The sequence below is a fragment of the Dama dama genome, chromosome 23, assembly GCF_033118175.1.
Source record: "Dama dama isolate Ldn47 chromosome 23, ASM3311817v1, whole genome shotgun sequence".
NCBI classification, from domain to species: domain Eukaryota; kingdom Metazoa; phylum Chordata; class Mammalia; order Artiodactyla; family Cervidae; genus Dama; species Dama dama.
Window position 1 is genome coordinate 39,762,072 of NC_083703.1, and position 17,837 is coordinate 39,779,908.

Below are 17,837 nucleotides of genomic sequence, written 5' to 3' on the forward strand. Positions count from 1 at the left end.
TCAGACCAACTCCCTCAGGACCTTGGGTGCTGAGGCCCGAGCCTTAGTGTGTCTTAAAAGCTTCCCAGGTGATCCCAAAGAACAGCAAGGCTAAGGACTGATTCACAGGCTGCAGCTTCCAGACTTTTCTGGGACTTTGGCTACATATTAGCATCACCTGAGAGCTATAAAGCTGCTGATGCAGGCACCCCACCCCAGAGACTCTAATAGGTCAGGGCTGTGACCTGAGCCTCAGGGTTTTATCAAACTCTCCAGGTATAATGCACAACCAAGGTTGAGACTCGCTGGCCTTAACCAGTATCTAACAAAGCACTGATGGGGGCGGGGAGGAGTGGATGAGAGACCCCAGACCAGGAGCCGCAGGGTCTCGCCCTTGAAGGAAACCTCAGCGGAGACCAGTCAAGCCACAGGGCATGTGATGGTATTTAGTGGAATCCAGCTTTTCACTCACATCATTAGAGAACTGGGGAGTGGGTTAGGTGATCAATTCCCACTTTTAATTAGAAGAAAGCTTCTGATTTCTACCCTTGTGTCTCCCCTGACTGCCCTGCAACAGCGCCGTGGGCCCTGATGCGAATGCAGTGTTGGAGCACTGCTGCTGCTGCCACTAAGTCGCCTCAGTCGTGTCCGACTCTGTGCGGCCCCATAGACGGCAGCCCACCAGGCTCCTCCATCCCTGGGATTCTCCAGGCAAGAACACTGGAGTGGGTTGCCATTTCCTTCTCCAGTGCATGAAAGGGAAAAGTGAAAGTGAAGTTGCTCAGTCATGTCTGACTCTTCGTGACCCCAGGGACAGCAGCCCACCAGGTTCCTCCATCCATGGGATTTTCCAGGCAAGAGTAACTGGAGTGGGGAGCCATTGCCTTCTCCAGAGCACAGCAGGGCAGTCCCAATACCCGCCGCGATGAGGGGTCCCTGGAAAGAGGCTCCAGGACCTGAGCCCCTTAGGCATCCCTTCCTGTGGACCCCAGGGAGGGGCGGACAGAGCTTAGGGCAAGGGGTTGTTGCCCAGTGCTGCTGCTTCTAGGAGTTTCCAAATGAAACCCAGAGCAGGGATGTTTCCAGTGGAAGCCAGTAATGGGTGTGACCACAGATGTTCCCCCTGGGCTCACAGGCCCTTCCCCCCTCAGCAGTAGGCCAAGTCCCACAAGGTGGCAAAGGGCCTCATGCTCCCCACCCTGAAGTCTGTCCTACAAGCCTCTACTTCTGTGACTTGCTTCCAGGCTACAGAATAAGGAAAAGGTATGGTTGTCACTCCCATGAATACATGTGCTAAGTCGCTTCCGTCATGTCCGACTCTGCTACCCATCCATGGATTGTAGCCCTGCCAGGCTCCTCTGTCCATGGGATTCTCCAGGCAAGAATACTGGAATGGGTTGCCATTTCCTCCTCCAGGGTATCTTTCCAACCCAGGAATCGAACCCTCGTCTCTTACATCTCCTGCATTGGCAGGCGGATTCTTTACCACTGGCGCCACCTAGGATGCCCTAGCAACTTAGCACATGTACCCCGTGAATACATAATGACACATAAAAAACTCTGTCTTGCTAGTGATGAAATAAAATTTATATTTTAAGGCAGGACAAGAAAAATTCAACATAAAATTCTCTCTCTGCATTTGTCTGGACCTCCTTCCTCCCCAATGTGCCGTGTGCATTTGAATTACACACAAACCTTGAGTGCCTCAAAGATAAGAAGGCCTGCCCAACCATGAAGATCAATTTTTTTCTTTCTTCTGATGCCAGCAATGCAATTTCTTAAAAGAACAGTGTGTTTTCCTGGCTCTGGAGAGTCATGGAGACTTACTGCTTGCTTTGCAGGTGCTTACCGGAACTGTGTGTCCAGTGAACTTTATGTAAAATATCAAGCTGTCACTTTGACATACGATCCTTTGTCTTGAAAATGTGTATGTCCGTGTCTTCCGCTTCTAACAGATGAGACAGTTATTCTGTGCTTCTATCGCTGAGGGTCTAGGTTCGATCTGGTCAGGGAACTAACATCCCACAAACTGCATGGTGCAGCAAAAAAAAGAAAAAAAAAGATACAAAGAACCAATGAGCAGGAAGACGTGACCCAGGACCTCTCCAAGGAGGCAGGAGAGGAGACTGGAGATGGAAGATGGAGAAGTTCAAAGGCTCAGAGGATGGAAGTCGATGTGCAGATCCAGAAGGAGATGGGGAAGGGCCTGAAGGCATGTCTTTAAGTTCCCCAGAATGAAGACAGATGAGAGTCTACAGTTGGAGAAGGCACCTCACTGTGGATGAAGAAAAATTCTCAAACCTCATCGCAGTGGAATTCAAATACACTGAATATAGAACTGCTATTTCCCAGCTTTCAGATGACGGAAGCCGACCACCTACAATGAAGCAAGAGTGCAGTTGACCTCAGGCTTCTCCACAGCGTACAGGGAATTTGATTTTTTTGAATAAATATAACTCTGAACCTAGAACTTTATAACTCACCAAACTGTCACTGAACTATGAGGACATAATAAAAAAAAATCCTTGGGTCTATACAGTCTTCAAAAGTGCGCTCTGTGCCTGAGGTGCAAACATGCAAAGGACCACAGAGAGAAAACAGCTCCTGCAAAGGCTCTGAGGCTGGAAAAAGTCCAGTGTGTCCAACAAAGAGAAGATCAGAGTCCAGGGGCAGGGAGTGGGGAGATGGGGGACCACGGGGAGCGGCGGGGGGTGGGCCTCAAGGTGGGGCACGGGGCCAGGGTGTGAGTACCCTGTTGGCCTCGAGAAGGACTTTGAATTTCCAGAAGCACTATGAGAAGCCAGATGGTGAGCAGGAAAGCAATGTGACCTGACTTCCGTTTAGACTATAGTGTAGCAAGTCTCCTACACATGAATCAGTTGTTTTGAAAGTATATTCATGAGTCTGACAAAGTTAGTCTAGGTACCAAATCAGCTATTAAGCACCATACTGTAATAGGTTTATAATACTTTTCACATGAATGATACATAAAAAGACAAAAAATAAAACATTTTAAATCTTACAGTACCTTGAAAAGCGTAATAGTACAGTGCAATAGCTGGCATACAGGGGCACGTTCACATCTTGGAAAGTTTTTTACCTCAGTGTTGACTTACTGTCTGTCCTTCTGCCTGCTGCGTGTGCAAAGATCCTCAGAGGGCCAGGCTGGATGCAGTGTTTCAGGGAGACGCCTCCTTGGCTTGAGGAGTGGTGGCTCGGCCCCAGGCTGGTGGGAAGGGAGACAGAGAGAAGGGGACAGATTCAGGTTACATGCTGTGGGGAAAGCAGGAAGGTGTCACTGATGTGTCTGTAGTCAGAACTAAAGAAAAAGCAAGAGTCTTGTCTTCGTAGGGTTTCAGACTGTAAGCAGACATTTTGAGGGCATCAGTTTGAAATATACAGAAATACTGAATCACTATGTTGGGCAACAGAAACTAACATAGTGCTGTGGGTCAATTACATTTCAAAAACAAACTCATAGAGAAAAAGAGACCAGAGGCCGAGGGCAGGAGGAGGAGGGAAATTGGATGAAAATAATCAGACGGTACAAACTTCTGATTATAAGATAAATAAACACTAGGGATATAATGTGCAGCATGATAAATGTAATTAACACTGCTGCATATTATATGTAAAAGTTGTTATATCACAAGAGTTCCCATCACAAGGAAAATATTTCTATTTCTTTAATTTCGTATTTATAAGAGGTTTTGGCTTTTTATTTTATTTTTTTAGGTTTTGGCTTTAAAAAAAATTATTTTCCTCCACCATGGGTGGATTTTTTTAATTTTTACTCTTTTTTTTTGGCTGTGTGGCCTGCAGGATCTTAGTTTCCCAACCAGAGATTGAACTTATGCCCCCATGCATTGGAAGCACAGGTCTTAACCACTGGACCACCAAGGAAGTCCCCTCATATCTATCAGAGATGATGGACATTCATAAACTGTGGTGATCATTCATGATGTATGTAAGTCATCTGTATACTGTACACTTTAAATGTATACAGTGCTCTATGCCAATTATATCTCAATAAAACTGGAAGAAAAAAGGTGAGAAAAAGCAAGAAATTAAGGATAAGGCAGAGATAGGGAAGTTTGGGGAGAATTTTAGGGGAGTAAATTAGGAGCTCTAACTTTGTATGTAAATACTGAGTAGCTGTTACCTCCCAGGAGTAGAAGATGTAAGAGAGTTATCAAGTATATGAGATGTTAGATTTGGGGTTATAGATCTGTGATCAGTGGCAAAGATAAAGTGTTTAATTACCCAGAGAGTGTGAATGGGTATGGTGCTGGGTGGGGGGCAAGCAAAAGTAGGGGGTACTCGCTGGAGTCTGGTCATGCAGGAGGAGGCAGAGAAGGAGAAGGAGGAGGAGAAGGAGTAGATCCAGAGAACATGCAGCTGGCACGGAAGCCAAGAGAAAATGGGGTTTACTTATAGGAGAGAAATTAACATGTGTGGAGTAAAACTGATTGGAAACGTCCTGGCAGTGGTGACTGACAAAGCCCTTTCAGCCTCACATTAGGCCGAATACAGATATACAATTAATTCTCAACAGATGAGTCACACAGAAGAAAAATAATAATTCAGTGATGTAAAAGCTTCTGTTCTAAAGTCCAGCGCCCATAAACAAAGACTAGGAAGAATGAGGAGCCTGGCAGGTGAGCAGGGAATAGGACGGCACGGTAAATCCCGCGGTGCACATGGGCCGAGTCAGGGCAGGCAGTTCTCAAATAAACCAAAGATGGCTAGGAGTCTTTACCTCTCATCCCTCCAAAACTGCTCCCATCTCAGTAAACGGCACCGCTATTCACTGAAGGGCTCCCCCCGAAACCTAAGCAGCTGGGGGGATTCTTCAACATGCCCTGAGGACTCTCAGGATACCTACTGGATGAGGTATGGGGTATAAACACACACTGGCAAGCACATCCACACACAATTTCTAAAATGCCACCCTGAGCGTTTCATTGTAACTCAACTGTCTCAAAAGAGACACTTTTTTTTCAGTTAACGTCAACAAATGTCTGCTACTTTTAAGGCACCCACCAGATTTAATAAATTTACCCATGACTAAACTCAACTAAAATATAATCTAAATTGCATCCAGGGACTTCCTGGGCAATCCAATGGTTGAGACTCAATCCCTGGCCAGGGAACTAAGATTCCACATGCCATGCAGAGTGTGGCCAATTATAAATAAATAAATCTAAATCGCACCCAAACATAACCCAGGAGAGACATATGAATAAGCATGCCCTGGTGATTCTACCTGCACAGTGTAGGGAAGCAAACTTTCCCTCTGTTCTCTTAGAGTCTCTGGCTGGGCCCAAGACTTAAGCAGCCATAAAACAGATTGACAGAAGTAAAGCATACAAATTCTATTTTTACACATGCATAGCAGCCTTTGCAGGACAACCACCAAAGTGATTAAGCCTAAGTGCTTATATACTTCATTGAACAAAGAGTGATTGTGGAAAAGTAACTGAAATTATAAGGACGCAAACAGAGGATAAGGGTTCTTTTCATCAGGTTTGTACAGATTCTTCTTGGCTTCCTGCGTGCTAAGTTACTTCATTTGTGTCTGACTCTGTACCACCCCATGGACTGCAGCCTGCCAGGCTCCTCTGTCCGTGGGATTTCCCAGGCAAGGATACTGGAGTGGGTTGCATTTCCTTCTCCGGGGGAATCTTCCCAACACAGGGATCAAACTCACATCTCTAATGTCTCCTGCATTGGCAAGTGGGTTCTTTTCCACTAGCACCACCTGGGAAGCCCTTCATATATTCATCAAATAACCAGAGTGCCTAGAACAGTGTCTGCTACCCTGTACAGAATCATAACTGAATACAGGATGGAATGAACCACTCTGGCCAAAACAAGAACTATACTTTTCAAATGCCCAAAGAAAATATGAGGACAGAAAGTACAGTCAGTTTTACAAAAAAAAAACACAGAACTCAGGAAGGGGCAGGGGATTATAAAATCCCCACATCATAAAACAAGATGGCAAAAATTGAAACAAATTCATCAGTTGGGTTTAAAAAGAAAATTCAATTATATAAATGTTGCTTCAAAAAGACTCATCATAATAAAAAGATGCAAAAAGATTTAAAATAGAAGATAGAGTAAAAAATGTATTGAACATAAACACAAAGAAAGTGGGGGTCATGGTATGAATTTCAGAATAAATCAGGACAAACACATTTAATGGGGCAAAGGAGGCTTATTATACTGATAACTGCCATCCATTGTAAAAGCGTAGTACCCATAAATATTTATGTACTAGGTAACAGCATAACAATGTTAGAATACAAGAGGTAGAAAATGCAAGGAAAAATGTCAGAACTCCAGTTGAAATGGAAGATGTTCATTTATTCAGGAATGGGATAGGGGAGAAAGCAGGATATAAATTAGAAGACTGGCAAAGAAAATTATAAAAGTAAATGACACAAATGATTAGAATAAATGCAAAAGATGAATTCACATATAATCAGTTGGTGTTTGAGTTCAGGAATAAACAGTTTTGAACAACTACTATATGCTAAGTATGAACTTGATTATGGGGGGCATTTAATAAGGCTTTTCTGATAAATATGGAATTTTTTTCAAAATAGATCATATACTAGGTCACAAAGAAAGCCTCAAATAATTTCAGGGTGGCTATGGGGATTGAGCAAGGTAACGTTACCCTTTACCATTGTAGATGCATAAATAAAGAGAAGCCATCATTATCATTGTGATGACTGTACAGCTCAGATCCTGGAATACCAAACAACTTTTTTCAAGACCTTTTCTGTGCACAGGACACTCACCTCTATTTGCCCTGCTCGACAGAGGAAAGAAACAAACTGCCAAGTTGCCAGCTCTGGGCAATGCTTCCAGACCAGGGCTGCTTGGTTTACTCTGGAAGGGAAATAACTTCATTAGAAATGTCGTTTTCTTGGCTGGCTGGTCCTCAGCTGACAGCAGAGCCCCCAGAGCACTTGTGATCTCTGCGGCTGACTGGAGTGCACGCTGCAGCCTCCAGGGACCCGGGTCGGGGAAACCCAAACCTGCCAAGTGTGAATATGTCCCTGAGAGGGTCCAAAGTTCGTTATTTTAAAAAGGTTTTCTTTTTTTTTCTTCCCCTCTGGAGTTTTCTCTGACCACCTATCTCAAATCACAGCCTCGCTGGCACCCTCTCTCTCCCTCCCCAGGTTCATTTTTCCTCCATGGCACGTTTCATCAACCATGTCACATATTTTCCTTGTTTGTCTGGCTTATTGACTCTCTCCCCATGAGACTGAGGGTTCCAGGAGAACACAATGTTTTGTCTGTTTGGTTCCCTGCTGTAGCCCCAAAGCCTACAACAGTGCTTGGCACATACACAGTTGCTACTCAGTAAACAGTTTGGTTGAGTAACCCCCAAATCCATATCTACAGTAGAATGTTTACCTGGGGGGAATAGGGCCTAATGGGTCCCAAGTTCTGGGATACATTGAGCCTGTGTCCACGAGATGAACAAAGTTTTCAAGAGGGTGCTAGAAAGGAAGAAAAGGAAAAGAACAGGAAGGAAGGAGCAGAGGCCATACCTGTTTGGTATTTACCTGGGGCTGTCTACAAAACACAATCATTCCTGATGGAGGAAGGGCGGGAAGGGGGAGAGATGTGGGGCCAGGTCTGCCTCTGTCTGCTTCTCCCTTCTCCAGTGTATCCAGCCACAGAGGAATTCCTGACACTTTTACCTGCAAAACCAGTAAGAATCCATACTTCACCTCTGCTCTGGCCACCTTTCCCTCAATCTGAGATCATTTCAAGTCTCCTAACTTGTTTCCACCTTTGCCCCTTGCAATGGACTCTCCCGTACAACATCAGACCCATTTTTCAGCAATGTAGCCAGACCACATTACCCTCCACTTAGATCGTGATTTCTACCCAGCAGCCTCTGCCCCTAGTCCTCTCTCCAGTTAATTCCTTTCCTCACCTGTCCAAATCCCACCTGCTCAGGCTGGCTTCCTCGGAGCACCCCAGACATAAGGACTCCCCAGCCTGCTTACTTTGTCTCCAGTTCCCACTGCTGACCTCCTCTACAGCCCAGATAATTAACTGACTGATGTTCATGGATCACCCTCTGCCCCTGCACCCACCCCACCCCCGTCCAAGTAGGTCAGTTCCACCAAGGGCAGGGAGATCTTTGTTTGGAATCAATAACAAAGATCTTTTGGTCTTTTTGTCTCTAGCTCATCCCATTACAGCAGTGCCTGGCACAAAAGCAGGTGCTCAATTATTCATGGAATGGTTGACTTGGAACAGAAGACAAGCACAGTGGGTTCTGTCTTCCTGGGAGCCTAGTTGAATACAAAGGATAAATTTGGGGATTTTTAGAAGGCAGGATTTCACAAGTACCACCACCAATAAAATGCAGGCCTCCTCTTGGGCTACTGGTCTGGGGCAGGACGGAAACAAAATACAAGGTTTCTGTCCGTTGGTTTCCTTTTTCTTTCACTGCTCTGTCCGAAACGGGTGTCTCTGAGTTGTTCTTTTGGTTTTTTCGTTTTGTTTTGTTTTTTCGAGACACCAGCTAGTTTGTAACCTTTAGGTATTTCTCTCCAGCGGGGAAGTGTGAGAACTTCCCCTCGCCAGGGACTCGCCAGACCACTGCTGGTTCGGGGCGGTGAACCCGCCCGCACCCCCTCGCCTCTCTGCCTGTGCGCGTCGCCCCCACCAGGGGTGAGAAAGGTCTCCCAGCGCGGAGCCAAACCACATCCTCGCACTCCCGCGGGCCGGGGGCCGGGCCGCTCCCGCAGAAACAAGCCCAGGCGGCCTCCTACCCAGCGAAGACAGCACAACACCGCGCGGCAGGCAGTGGGCGCGTTCAAACCCGGGACAAAGCGCCGCGCCCTACTCGGGCCTCCGGGACTAGGGCTCCCAGCCCGCGCGGCGGATCGGGGTCCGCGGCGGGGCGGTGGGGCTCGTCCCGTGCAGGGAGGTGCACGCGTTCATGCTGCTGGGGGGATGAGCAGATCGAAAGGGGACGCTGGGCCTTGTCTCCGGTAACAACAGCCTGGCCCTCCCCGGGGGAGCGAGCAAAACGCTGCGGCGGCGCCCAGGCGAGTCGGGAGCCAGGCCAGAGGGGTTCGCGCCGGGTTAGATCAACTTTCTGCGGCAGCTCTCCGCCCTGCCGCCGGGGCGCCGGGTGCCGGGGTGAGCGCAGAGGTTGCGAGTCCCGGGGCGCAGGGTGGGCGGTACGGGGTGGGGGCGGGGGGAAGGGCGGGGGTGGACCCGGGTCGCGCAGGCGCCTTCTTCGCCCCCTCGGCTCCCCCGCCCCATCGCTCCAGAGTTCGGGAGGGCGGCTGGGGGAGGGGGATGGCCCGCGCTGGGGCCGAGGGAGGACGCGAGGCAGACACAAAGCCCTTCCTTCGCCTGCCTCCTCTTCCTCCGCCAACAGCTTCTCCCGGGCGGGGAAAGTCAGCCCGGCGCCGGTCCGCTGGGCCCGGGTCGCCCCCCTCTCCGAGACCTGCGGAGAGGACTTGCGCGAGGTAAGGGGCGGCGGCAGCGGAGACCCCACCCCCTGGGCCTGCACCCCAAGCGCCCGGAGACCCCCCCCCCCCCCCCCCCCCCGCCGACGGGCGCACGCTGGCGGGTGCTCTGCGGGGTTCGGGACGCTAGTTCTCGCACGCTCCTCCCCTCCGGAGGAGACCTGGGGGGGGGCTGGCAATCGAGCGGCTCTGGGGTCGTGGGGACGCACGGGGGAGGGGGCACCAGGGAGGAGGGGCGCCGGGACTGGGCCAGGGTGGTCTTTCCCACCGGGAATCCTCCCGGGGCCTCTGAGCGGAGGGTAGTGGGGAGGGGGCGCCGCGGCTGCAGGCGCAGGGGCTCCGGGTGCGCGCGCGCACGGCGGACGGCCGCGGGGACTTGGATGGAGTTGGACCTGCGGGGATGCAGGCGGCGTGTCAAGTGCGCCCCGAGCCGCGCAACCTGGAGTGGGGCTGGCAAGCCTGGGGCAGACCGGGTTTAGCTCGGGCTAAAGATTCCCCCCCCCCCCCCCGGGGGAGAGGCCCGCCGGGGGTCGAAGGGGCTGTCGCCGTGATTGATGGCGGTACGGCAGGCTGAGGAGGAGCCCTGGGTTCCTGCGGGGAAGGGAGGGGGTCACTCTCCCACTCTGAGGCTTCCACGCCCCCCCACCCTCGGGCTCGGTCTCCACCCTTGGACTCGGCTCGCACCAGCGCATTGTCCACCCACCCGCGCCACTCTGCCCCGACGGCTGCGGGACTTCGGAGAGTTTGCAGAATTCAGCTTTAAAGCCTGTGATGTGTTGCCAAGAAATACAGCCGGGACTGACACCCCCTCCCCGCCGCCCGGGCCCTCACCGGCGCCTCTCTGCTCTAGTGGGGGAGGGGTGCAAGGGGGTGCCGGGAGGTTTCCTAACTCAGGACAGAAAGCCACAGAAACCCGCAAGCTGGCGGCGGGGGGCGGGGAGGGAGGGGGGGGCTGTATTTTCTTCTAGCCCCGAGGGTTTCAGGCACAGTGGGGTTTCTTAGGAACGTGCTGTCATCAGTAAGGAAACCCCAGGGAACTCTTCGGACAAACAGGACTTTGTAAATATTGCAGCAAAAACAAACAGCTGGCGGAACTCGGTCATTAACAAAATTGGTATTTTAATGCACTGTTGAAAACCATCAAATTTCATGTGAAAAATCCCCTGAACAAAATGTCAACGTTTTAACATCAAGACCGGCTGTGGTTATGACCTTGCGTCACTGTGCAGTGGAAACAGTGTTTCCAATCGCCCTGTTTGTCTAGACCCCACCTGGGGGTTTCTGAGCCTTGGCAGAGTGGTATGCAGCGGTTTAGGCAGTGCGGCTTTATATTGAATATCTAGTCATGTTCTTTTGTTTTTACTATGACTCTAAAAAAAATGAAATATAGTTGATTTACACTGTTATGATAGTTTCAAGTGTACAGCAAAGTGATTCAGTTATACACAGAGATACATTCTTTTTCGGATTGTTTTCCCTTGTAGGTTATGTTTTTTGACTGTGGAACTGGTACTATTTTACCCAATTCAAGTATGCAAGAGTATTTTTATGAGTGTACATAGAGGTGGGCATTTCCTTTTCGGCCTCCAGTTCCAGTTCTGTCTCTAGAACAAACATGCATTGTCCCTGCCTTGGCACCTCCACAGGATGGTGGCCTTGGATTGAGGTGGGGTTGGGGGGGAGGTTCCCATTTGGGACTCCAGAAAGAGCACTGGTGGTTGACAGGAGCTTTGGGGTTTGGGGACTCTGTTCTCAGCCTTTGAAGGCTGGGGACAGGAGAACGCCCTGCTACTGTGGCCTCCTTTGTCTGGAGACCCTCTCCCCGCTGCAAACATGTTCCCTAAGAAAAGAAGGAGATCTAAAATAGCCCTTCCCTCCCTGCCATGCAGAAATAGATGCAAGCAGCTTGACTCGCTCTAGGGCTGCAGGTATGTTCTTATTTAGAGAGAACGTCCAAGCAGCCCTCCCCCAAACCCGCCCCAGGTCCCCCTCCGGTTCGCCAAATTCAAGGGCCACCACCCACTACAAAGAGGAATTTCTTCTCCAGAAATCTCTATTTGGGGAGCTAAATCCTCCCCCTCCTCTTGGAGGAGACAGATAACTCATTTCTCCTCTGTCCGAGGGCATGCAGCCCCCGAGAGGTCAGCCACAGTTGGGCCCAATTAGCACAGGCACTGCCCGCATTCCACCACGAGGCTCTGTCCTGTTCCCCGTGTCAATCCAGGTCTGATGATGCTGCCAGATTCCTAGTGGTTTCAGCTGAACTCTGGCCGCGTTTCCCTGGTCAGACACCCAGAGTCCTTGGGTGTGTATTGTGCATGCATGTTCGCTCGGTCCTCTCTGACTCTTTGCAACCCCATGGACTGTAGCCCACCAGGCTCCTCTGTCCGTGGGAACCCAGGCAAGAATACTGGAGTGGGTTGCTGTTTCCTACTGCAGGGGCTCTTTCCAACCCAGGGATCTAACCTGCGTCTTCTGCGCATCCTTTGTCTCCTGCATTGGCAGGCTGATTCTTTACCCCTGAGTCACCTGGGAAGCAGTTACTTTTGAGCAGAATTCAGTGGCCTCTGCTCAACCCCTGTCTGAACTTCCTAAGGGTGAAAGCCAGCTCCAAGCTCTTACTGCCTAACACTTCAGGAATGAGTGTTGAAAGAATGAACAGAAGTATCTGTAACAGAGAAGGCAATGGCACCCCACTCCAGTTCTCTTGCCTGGAAAATCCCATGGATGGAGAAACCTGGTAGGCTGCTGTCTATGGGGTCGCACAGAGTCAGACACGACTGAAGCGACTTAGCAGCAGCAGCAGCAGCATCCTTCTGTAAAAAGCATTTGGAGGAGTTTCAGAGCAATAAGTATATCCTTGGCAGATAATCATATTATTATACTGCTTTATAAAATGGTTTTCCAGATAACATCACAGTTGTTTGTCACAACAACACTAATAATTCCATTTGGTAGGTGCGAAAACAGAGGCCTGGACAGGTCAAAGCACCAAAGTTGGAAGCAGAGCCCCAGGCCCAGTACTCATTTTGCTGAACCACTGCTGACTTGCTGGAGGTGGCCGGACTCAGATACACACACACCATGAAGTGTACATCCAGAATAGAATTTACACAGTGGTGTGTTCAGAGGTACTTTTTCAGAGAAATTACTACAGAGTCACAGGGGTAAAATGTCTTAGAGAAATAAGAAGGTTAAGTAGGTTTTCCACTGCAGGACTTTTCAGTGCCATTATTATTATTATGTGCATTGGGGTTCTTTAGGATGACTCCATAATATGGAAAGTTTAGCATCTTCATCTTCTGGAAGCATCTTCTGGATCCAGCTTTCTTAAGGAGTCCACTTGGGGAAATTGCTTAGTTCATGCAAAACCTCCTAACATCTAGGCAGTGTTCAAGGAACACTAGTGCGCAGAAGAGTGAAAATATATGTTCTGGACATTTAAAAGGCACAGTGATCCCCCCTTGTAAATTTAGAGTGAATTGTTGGCTTGCCAGCTTCTATGCACCTGATTGGGCTTCCCAGGTGGTACTAGTTGGGTAAAAGAACCCACCTGCCAATGCAGGAGACATCAGAGACGTGGGTTTGATCTCTGCGGAATCAGAAGGATCCCCTGGAGGAGGGAATGGCAACCCATTCCAGTATTCTTACTTAGAGAATCCCGTGGACAGAGGAGCTTGGTGGGCTACAGTAGTCCATGGGGTCTCAAAGAGTCCGACAGGACTGAAGTAACTTAGCGTTTGTGCATGCATGCATCTGATTAACATGAATTAGTCCCCCACCCCCACCCTGCCCCCGGGTGTGATCGGGTCTGAGGGACCTGGAGGACTTCGGTTGGCAATGCAAACAGGCCCTAGCAAGCGGGCTCTCTGGGCTGCGCTAAGCAGGCAGAGAGAGCTCACCTAGCCTCCCCAGACAATGCCTTAGAAGCCCCCAATGCAGACACACCCATTGTTTGCAGTTGTTTTTGAATCAGAGCTTGCCTGCAATCTGTTATGTACTTTTCACTCATTGGTACCCCTGGCTCTTCAGGCTTGATTGCATTTAAGAGAGGAGCTGAAGAGAGGATTCCAGTGTGTATTTCAGGGATTCAGAGGAGAGAGGTGGGCTAGGAGGAGCCTTGGGAAAGGTGATACTGTGATAAGACAGGCTGGGTGAATTTAACGTCCATCTGCATTTGGATGGAGACATTTCTAGGTCTCCAGTGCTAAGGAAATGTGTCTGCAGATTTGTTTCACAGGTTATTCCAAAGACTGGAAGATATGTGGGCTCCTTTAGAGATCTGTATTTAATAGGATGGTGTCACAGAGGTCAAGGAAAGGAATGTTTTGAGAAAAATGGACCTATCAGATGGAGTGGGTATTCCTGAGTGAGTGTGTGTGTGTCCTTCTGCATAGGTGGCCAAGGGAGGAAGTGGGGAAGAAATAGTGCGACTTCTAACCTGTTGAGTTTAAAAGTCCTGTATGTTACCTCGATAGAAATTGTCAATGAAGAGCCAGAGTTGGGGAGTTACTGGGATGCTGAGGTGACCAGAGTGGGGCAGTCGGTGAACTCACCCAGGGACAGGCCACAGGATAAGTAGAATAGGGTCGAGGCAGAACCTAGAGGCCCATGTCCAGGGACCTGGAAGGAAAGAGAAAGCGCCTGCATTGATGGTAAGTCGGACCATCCAGAACTTGTTGTGACTGGCCAGGACCCAGACTACCCCCAGTTTGTGAATTTTTTTCTAACAAACAACTTTATATTAGTTTCATGTATGTAGCTTAATGATTCAGTATTTATATTGTGAAGTGATCACTGTAAGTCTAGGTAACATCTGTCACTATACAGTTACAGAATTTGTGTGTGTGTGATGAAAACTTTTAAGATCTATTTTAGCAACTTCCTTGATAGCTCAATTGGTAAAGAATCCGCCTGCAATGCAGGAGACCCTGATTCAATTCCTGGGTTGGGAAGATCCACTGGAGAAGGGAATGGCAACCCACTCCAGTATTCTTGGGCTTCCCTTGTGGCTCAGCTGGTAAAGAATCCACCTGCAATGTGGGAGACCTGGGTTCAATCTCTGGGTTGGGAAGATCTCCTGGAGAAGGGAAAGGCTACCCTCTTCAGTATTCTGGCCTAGAGAATTCCATGGACTGTACAGTCCATGGGGTCCCAAAGAGTTGGACGCAACTGAGCGACTTTCACTTAGCAACTTTCAAATATGCAATACAGTATTATTAACTATAGTCAGCATGCTGTTCACTGCGTTCTCTAACTTACCTATTTTATACCTGGAGGTTTGCACCTTTTGACCACCCTCACCCATTTCATCTCCTGTTCCTACCCCCTGCACCTGCAACCAGCAGTCTGTCTTCTTTATCTATGAGCTTGGCTGTGTGTGTGTGTGTTTTAAAGATTCCACATATAAGTGAAATTATAAGGTGTATGTCTTTCTTTGTCTGACTTATTCCACTTAGTAGGATGCCCTTAAGGTACATTCATGTTTTTGCAAATGGCAGGATTTCACTCTTTATGATGTCTAGATAATGCTCTATTGTATATATGTAGCACATCTTTATCCGTTCATCCATCAGTGGACAGCTAGGTTTTTTTCTATATCTTGGCTATTGTAAATAGTGCTGCAGTGAACATGAGGTGCAGATATCTTTTCAAATTCCTGTTTTCATTTTCTTTGGATAAATATCCAGAATTGGAATTGACCACGTGGCAGTTCTAGTGTAAGTTTTTTCAGATATCTCTGTATTGGTTTCTGTGGTGGTTGTACCAGTTGACATTCCCACCAACAGTGCAGAAGGGGTTCTCTTTTCTCCACATCTGCTTTTGTTTTTGATGATGGCCATTCTGACAGGTGTGAGGTGGTACTTCATTGTGGTTTTGACTTTCATTTCCCTCATGATTAGTGATGTTGAGCATCTTTTCATGTGCCTGTTGATCATCTGTATTTCTTTGGAAAAATGTCTGCTTAAGTCTTCTGCCCATTGTTGGATTGGGTTTCTTTTTTGTTGTTGTTGAGTTGTATGAGCTGTTTGTATATTTTGGAAATTAAGGCCTTGTCCGTCACATCATTTACAGATATTTCTGAGATGAGATTTTAAACATTATGACTTAAGATCTCAAGAGATCTATCATCAGATCTAATTTTAAGTGTTGATATAAGGTGGAAATCAATCTCTTTCTTAGTTTTTTCCTACAGTATTTTTTAAAATTTATTTACTTTTAATTGAAGGGTAATTGCTTTACAGTATTCACTAATTGTGTTGTTTTCTACCAAACATCAACATGAATCAGTCATAGGTTTACCCATGTCCCCTCTCACTTGGACCTCCCTCCCGCTTCCCCATCACTCCTCTAGATTGTTACCCAGCCCCAGTTTACAGCAAATTCCCATCTAGTTTACATATGGTAATATATGCTTCTGTATTACTCTTGGTACATCCCACCCTCTCCTTCCTCCTCCCCAAATCATGTCCACAAGTCTGTTCTCTATGTCTGTGTCTCCATTACTGATCTGCAAATAGGCTCATGAGTACCATCCTTCTAGATTCCATATATATGCGTTAATATATGATATTTGTTTTTCCCTTTCTGACTTACTTTCCTACAGTATTTTTTTCATTTAGTGTAAGTACCAAGAAACCATTAAAATAACAATTGCAAGAGAAAAAAAAATGGTCAACATTAATGGTAAAAGAAAATGAATATATGAAAAAGTAGCATTTTTTCACCATTGTTTTTCCATAAGTGCATTTAAACATCTGGGTCTTAGTTGGTATTTACTGTACTGAAGAATTCTCTGTACACCCCCATAGAAAATGAGGAAAAAATGGAATGCTTCAGAGGAAGCTGTACTCAGTTCTTCTGGAGAGAGAAAAAGAGCCTCACTTGAGAACCAAGACTGTATTCTCAGAGATTTTGATGCTTTTATAAATGAAACATCATTCTAGAAACAGAGACAAAAATCAATAAGCATGGCAGCGTAGTTGTTGAAGGTTGACTGAACTAAAGGTTCTTATACTTGTGTGTTATTTAATTTAACAAAACTGCCTTTGAGGAAACATTTTTTTAGTGAGTGCTGGGAAAATGGACCAAGATACGAAACGAACTAAGTGTATTTACACACCATATGAAGACCCAGCACAGAAGCAGGGGCCAAACACTGTAACAGCTAAAGCATTTTCAGAAGAATTCAACATTCAACAGACGAGTTCCACCAGTGGCCGTTGGTGAGGGGACTCAATCCACCTTGTCCTCTGTCTCGACCATGAGATGTGAAACCTTGTTTTTCCTGTAGAGTTGCTTTGGCTCAGCTCCTGCCCTGCTCGACAATCCACTGGTCTTGCTACCTCGTCCCTGTGCCTGGCTCATGTCACATCCTCACCTGCCTCCTTCCCAGCTTGGGTTTCAGGGTCTAGGGTGATAGCCCTTCTTTGGCATACACGTGAATTCTGTTGTTGTCTTTCTCAGGGGACTCCCCTGTCTGAACCCATCCCCTGGTCTATGTCTGCCCCAGGAAGGCGGACAGGCTGGAAAACCACAAGCTTGTCAAGGGTTCATAGCCATTGATCTCAAGGCGTCCTCCATTTATCAGTCCATCTTCCCAGTATCTGTTTGCATCTGAGATGCACTGGGAAAGTTGCGGGCTTGTCTGGTTTTTGCCAGAGTAGCACTGGCATATCTATAAAGAAAGCGAAAGCAAAGTTGCTCAGTCGTGTCTGACTCTTTGCAACCCATGGACTGAAGCCTACCATGCTCCTTTGTCCATGGAATTTTCCAGGCAAGAGTACTGGAGTGGGTTGCCATTTCCTTCTCCAGGGGATCTTCCCAACCCAGGGACTGAACCCGGGTCTTCTGCATTGCAGGCAGATGCTTTACCATCTGAGCCACCAGGGAAGTCCAAGTGGAGATGCCGGGGATCGAACCCGGGGCCTCATACATGCAAAGCATGCGCTCTACCACTGAGCTACATCTATAGCAGATACTTAAACAAAAAATTATTGGAGTATAGTTGCTTTACAGTGTTGTGTTAGCTTCTGCTGTACAGCAAAGAGAATCAACTGTAAGTTCATATATCCCCTCTTTTTTAAATTTCCTTCCCAATTAGATCAACACAGAGCACCAAGTAGCATTCCCTGCGCTGTACTGTAGGTTCTCATTCATTCTCTATTTGATACATAGCAGTCTATACCACACTCCAGTACTCTTGCCTGGAAAATCCCATGGACAGAGGAGCCTGGTAGGCTGCGGTCCATGGGGTCGCTAAGAGTCGGACACAACTGAGCGACTTCCCTTCCACTTTTCCCTTTCATGCATTGGAGAAGGAAATGGCAACCCACTCCAGTG

The 17,837-nt window shown here is 47.9% G+C and overlaps 1 protein-coding gene, 1 long non-coding RNA gene and 1 other non-coding gene across 7 annotated transcripts in view; 1 reads left to right on the forward strand and 2 right to left on the reverse strand.

The window, feature by feature from the left end:
- Positions 1-1,282: 1,282 nt before the first annotated feature.
- Positions 1,283-9,116, reverse strand: LOC133044765 (uncharacterized). Its single transcript, XR_009690051.1, has 5 exons — positions 8,787-9,116; positions 7,563-7,700; positions 6,789-6,879; positions 3,096-3,205; positions 1,283-2,356 (listed from the first exon to the last, which is right to left on the reverse strand). It is a non-coding gene; the product is annotated as an uncharacterized LOC133044765 (long non-coding RNA).
- Positions 9,046-17,837, forward strand: part of RIN2 (Ras and Rab interactor 2) — a 212,378-nt gene continuing 203,586 nt past the window's right edge. Inside the window, exons 1-2 of one of the 5 annotated variants that reach the window (XM_061126432.1) lie at positions 9,309-9,494; positions 12,453-12,625. The gene's annotated coding sequence lies outside the window, so the exon portion shown is untranslated. Of the gene's footprint in view, positions 9,066-9,293; positions 9,495-12,452; positions 12,626-17,837 lie in introns of those variants that run through there. The other 4 variants (XM_061126440.1, XM_061126438.1, XM_061126431.1 and 1 more) reach the window with 4 other exon arrangements.
- TRNAA-UGC (transfer RNA alanine (anticodon UGC)) lies at positions 17,396-17,464 on the reverse strand. Its single transcript has one exon. It is a non-coding gene; the product is annotated as a tRNA-Ala (tRNA).